Here is a 5,984-nt window from a genome sequence, read left to right on the forward strand (position 1 = left end):
CTACTGAAATATTCCAACTCTTGCATTTCAATGAAAGAAATTCAAAATGAACTTTGAAAAATCAAGATAATGTAACTGTGACATGGTGAACCGCAACCAAACACTAGTGAAATATTCCAACTCTTGCATTTCAACGAAAGAAATTCAAAATGAACTTTGAAAAATTAAGGTAATGTAACTGTGACATGGTAAACCACAACCAAACACTAGTGAAATATTCCAACTCTTGAATTTCATCGAAAGAAATTCAAAATGAACTTTGAAAAATTAAGGGAATGTAACTGTGACAAGGTAAACCGCAACCAAACACTACTGAAATATTCCAACTCTTGCATTTCAACGAAAGAAATTCAAATGAACTTTGAAAAATCAAGAAAATGTAACTGTGACAAGGTAAACCACGACCAAACACTACTGAGATATTCCAACTCTTTCATTTCAAATAAAGAAATTCAAAATGAACTATCAAAAATCAAGAATATGTAACTGTGACAAGGTAAACCGCAACCAAACACTACTGAAATATTCCAACTCTTTCATTTCAACGAAATAAATTCAAAATGGACTATGAAAAATTCAGGTACTGTAACTGTGACAGTTTAAACCTCGACATAACACTAGTGACATATTCCAACTCGAGCATTTCAAATAAAGAAATTCGAAATGAACTATGAAAAATATATTTACTGTAACTGTGAAATGGTCCACGACAACATCACACTCCTGAAATAATCCAACTCTTGCATTTCAAAGAAAGAAATTCAAAATGAACTTTGAAAAATCAAGAAAATGTGACTGTGACAAGGTAAACCACAACCAAACACTACTGAAATATTCCAACTCTTGCATTTCAATGAAAGAAATTCAAAATGAACTTTGAAAAATCAGACCTTTGGAGGGGGGAGGGGCTGGGGGCAGGGGGTCGTTCTGTGTCTCAATGCACAAAAAGTATAAAAAATGATGAGGGAATGGGGGGGGGGGGGGGGAGGAGGAGGTAGAAGGAGGAGGGAGGAGGAGGAGGAAGGAGGTGGGAGGAGGAGGAGGGAGGAGGAGGTGGGAGGAGGTGGGAGGAGGAGGAGGTGGGAGGAGGAGGAGGGAGGAGGTGGGAGGAGGAGGAGGGAGGAGGTGGGAGGAGGAGGAGGAGGAGGAGGGAGGATGAGGAGGAGGGAGGAGGAGGAGGTGGGAGGAGGAGGAGGAGGGGGGCCGGGGAGGGCCTTTGAGGCACAGGGAGGGCCTTTGGGGGTTCGGGGATGGCATTTGGGGGTCTGGGTGGGTCTTTGGGGGGCACCGGTGGTCCTTTGGGAACCCGAGGGACCTTTGAGGACCGGGGGAGGGCCTCTGGGGTCCGGGGGCCCTTTGGGGGTCCGGGGGCCCTTTGAGGACCAGAGGAGGGCCTTTGAGGGTCTGAGGAGGGCGTTTGGGGGGGCTGGGGCTCTATGGGAGCTTGGGGGATCTTTGTGTCCCGAGGACTTCCTTCGGGGTGGTGGGGGGGGCTCGGAACCCTTTGGGGTTGGGGTAGAGGACCTCACAACACTGTTCAAATGGAACTTGTGTATTATAACGACCACAGAGTTTCACCCTCAAATTCTCTTCTAAAACCTTTCCTAAAATCTTCTTTCAAAATGTCTCTAACTGTTTCGCCGAAATAATCCCATAAAATGGATAAAACCGTTTCGCCCAAATAATCCCTAAACGTAATTTCAGCGTGTTCCTTTTGTATGGCATCTATGCGCTAACGCATTTCAAATTTCTAGGAAACCCTTTCCTACGTTAATCTCTTCACCTCATAAATGTTCCTAGCTAAACTTTTAGGGTTTCGTTAGAATATCAATTTATCTCTCCGACTTAAAGCTCCGTGAAGCCGTATTTAAAAATAGAATTTCTATCTCTTTAGACTCCCGCATAATTCCAAGATAACAAGTGATGTCAATTATAATTCCTGACACTAAAGATCAATGAAGCCCTATTTGAAATAGAATATAAATTTTTCTCTCTGAACTAAAGAACGTTTATCCCTCAGACCTAAGATTAAAGAAGCCTTAATGTTTCTTAATTCTCCCCTTCGTGAATCAATAATTTCCCCTAGCGATTATGTAAATCAAGTTCACAGGTGCTACTCGTGACAGGCCTAAAGATTAAAGAAGCCTGAATGTTTCCTAATTCCCTCTTCGTGAATCAATAATTTCCCCTAGCGATTATGTAAATCAAGTTCACAGGTGCTATTTCTCAGGTTAAGCTAACCAAACACCCCTTACGCCATTCTTTTTACTTCCGTCCACACGTCCACAGACATAAGATTAACGAAGACCTAATGTTACCTATTTCCCTCTTCGTGACTCAACAATTTCCCCTAGCGATTATGTAAATCAAGTTCACAGGTGCTACTCGTGACTATACCACGTGGTTTATGGTTTTCTCAGTGAGAATGAAAAAACAGGGGAAATTCTCACTTGAAAAACCATGAATTTTGTCACATTTATTTAATTCTCACTTAAAAAACCCTGAATTTGGACAAATTTCTGTAATTCGCACTTCAAAAACCCTGAATTTTGTCAAATTTCTGTCTTTTTTTTTGTTTTTTCTAGTGAGAATTACATAAATGCGACAAAATTCATGGTTTTTCAAGTGAGAATTACATAAATGTGTCAAAATTCATGGTTTTTCAAGTGAGAATTACATAAATGTGACAAAATTCATGGTTTTTCAAGTGAGAATTTCATCTGTTTTTTCATTCTCACTGAGAAAACCATAAACCACGTGGTGTAGTCACGACTGGCACCCCCCATTCTACTAACGGCGGCTCTCACCGTCTACATACTGGAATTTTTTTACCACTTTGCTTATTTTGTTATTTTCACTTTGTGGTATTTTCTACGCTAGTAGTTGTTTATCGTTTGGTTCGAAAAAGGTTAATTACCTGCTTCGGTGGAGCCGACCCAAAAGCTACTTTCTCTTTGTGTTTGGGAGCTTTTGGTTTGATTTTCTTTTCTTACGTAGATGTATCAGGCCTTTCCTGAACGATGAGTAATAAAAATCTTTGTTGAAAATATCGAAACTTTGAGAATTTAGATAACTAAAAAAAATCACTTTTTGTTGCGCTTTCTTTAAATTAATTAAAAAGATGGTTTCAAAAATCAATTTTTCAAATAAAAATAAAGAGCCATATTAAACCAAAGACTAGCATAAATAAATTCCTATAATAATTCAATCCCAAAATGATAATAAATTACGGTACTGTTTCGCTTAATGGTACACAACGGATATAGGCAGTCGAATGAATGCCGTGACGGAGACCCGTAAGCGGGTAATTGTTATCTAAATTAATTAAAAAAAAAACTTTCCGAAAAATAACTTTTTTAAAGAAAAGTAAAAGCCATTTTAAACTCAAACCCAGCAGATACAAATACCTTTTAAAATTCAAACTTAAAACTACCACAAATTACTATTAAAGAATAAATGAAACCCAAAACGAACAGTGAGCTCGAACGTTCAATATCCAATCAAATGAGCCCTCTCTGTAGTTTATACGGGTATTCCTTTCATACAAACAATATATGCCCCAGGGCATAACTTACAACGCCTGCCCCTAGGCCCTGGGGGGTTGTGACGACACCTGAATTCTTGTTATCTGACTATTGAGCAATTTTTAACTTAATGGCTATCTCAAAATTTTTATTTGATACATTTCGGGAAAAAGGGGCGTGGTGGGGAATAGTTGCCCTCCAATCTCTTTTGACTATTAAAAACTGAACCAGAACTTTCAATTTCCAATCAAATGAGCCATCTCTGAATTTTTTACGAGCATCCCTTCAATAAGAACCATATATTCCCCCATGGCATACCTGACAACGCACGCCCTCGGGCCTTGGGGGGCTGTGTTGACCCCTGAGTTTTTGTTATATGGTCTTTGAACTATTTAAAAAAAAAAGCTATCTAAAAGTTCTTATCGGATGGGTTTGAGGAAAAAGCGGTATGGAGGGGGGGGGGGTAGGTTCCCTGCAATTTCATTTGACGCTTAAAAAGTGAACAAAAGCTTTCAATATCCCATAAAATGAGCCTTCTTTGAAGTTTATACGAGCATTCCTTCCATAAGACCCATATATGGTCCCATGGCATAACATATAACCCTTTCCCCTGAAGAATGTGGGGGGAGTGTCCTGCTCAAACATATAATTTCCAGAACTTTCAACTACGTTGAACAAAAAGGCTATATAAAAATTTTGATTGTGGGCGTGGGAGGGGTGTCAGTTGCCTTAGAACTTTCGACTATTAAAAAGGGAACTAGCGATTTAAATTTCCAATCAAATGAGCCCTTCTGAAGTTTCTACGGTAACGTTGTCTATATAAAACCTTACATGCCCCCAGGACATAACTTACAAACCTTACCCTGAGGGCTGTGGGGGAGTTGTCATCCTCAAAGACCTAATTTGGAGAACTTAAACTATGTTTAATAAAATGGCTATCTCAAAATTTTGATTGGATGCGTTTGGGGAAAAGGTGGGCGTGAGAGGGGGGTTAGTTGTTCTCCAATCACTTTCGATTATTAAAAAGGCCACAATCCCTTTGAATTTCCAATCGAATGAGCCTTTTCTTAAGTTTCTACGACAACGCCTTCTATAAAAACCTTATATGCCCCCAGGGCATAACTTAAAACCCTGGCCCTGAGGGTTGTGGGGGAGCGTCCTCCTCAAAAAGATATTTTCTATCTGGAAATCAACTACGCTGAACAAAATGGATATCTCAAAATTCTGATTGGATGTGTTTGGGGGAATGATGGGCATGGGGGGGAGCTAGTTGCCCTCCAATCACTTTCGACTATAAAATGGGCACTAGCCCTCTGAATTTCCAATCGAATGAGTCCTTTTTTGAAGTTTCTATGACAACGTCTTCTATAAAAAAAACCTTATACGCCCCCAGGGCGTAACTTAAAACCTTTGCCCTGGGGGCTGCGGGGGAGTGTCCTCTTCAAAACATATTTTGTATCTGGAAATCAACTACGCTGAACAAAATGGCTATCTCAAAATTTTGATTGCATGTGTTTGGGGGAATGATGGGCATGGCGGGGGGGGGGGGGGCTAGTTGCCCTCCAATCACTTTCGACTATTAAAAAGGACACTAGCCCTTTGAATTTCCAATAGAATGAACCTTTTTTTAAGTTTCTACGACAACGCCTTATATAAAAACCTTATATACCCCAAGGGCATAACTTAAAACCCTTTTCCTGAGGGTTGTGGGGGAGTGTCCTCCTCAAAAACATATTTTCTATCTGGAAATCAACTACTCTGAACAAAATGGCTATCTCAAAATTTTGATTGGATGTGGTTGGGGGAATGATGGGCTTGGGGGGGGGGGGCTATTTGCCCTCCAGTCACTTTTGACTATTAAAAAGGGTACTAGCCCTTTGAATTTCCAATCAAATGAGTTCTTTTTGAAGTTTATACGACAACGCCTTCTTTAAAAACCTTATATGCCCCCAGGGCAAAACTTAAAACGCTTGCCTTTAGGGTTGGGTGGGAGTGTCCTCCTCAAAATATATTTTCTATCTGGAAATCAACTACGCTGAACAAAATGGCTATCTCAAAATTTTGATTTGATGTATTTGGGGGAATGACGGACGTGGGGGGGGGGGGGCTAGTTGCCCTCCAATCCCTTTCAACTATGAAAAAGGGCACTAGAACTTTCGATTTACAACCGAATGAACCCCTTTAAAGTTTCTACAACGACCCCTTCCATATGAAGTGCCTCTGGAAAAAAAAAATAATAAAGCATTGGAGCCGTATAGCCTTTACTATAGGCAACGCTATAGCGTTGCCTCTGATAAAAACCAAAAGCCTACTGCGTTATTGGCGCTTAACTGAAAACGAATTATATTACAAATGTTTTCGAGTTCTTACAGCATTGAAAATAAAAATAAAGTTACAGTGAAATAAATTCTTGAACTGATGGATCTTTCAACAATTAATATCATTATACATCAAATACTC

This window comes from Artemia sp. Qi Xiang Cuo, chromosome 17, assembly GCF_049724085.1.
Source record: "Artemia sp. Qi Xiang Cuo chromosome 17, ASM4972408v1, whole genome shotgun sequence".
Taxonomy (NCBI): domain Eukaryota; kingdom Metazoa; phylum Arthropoda; class Branchiopoda; order Anostraca; family Artemiidae; genus Artemia; species Artemia sp. Qi Xiang Cuo.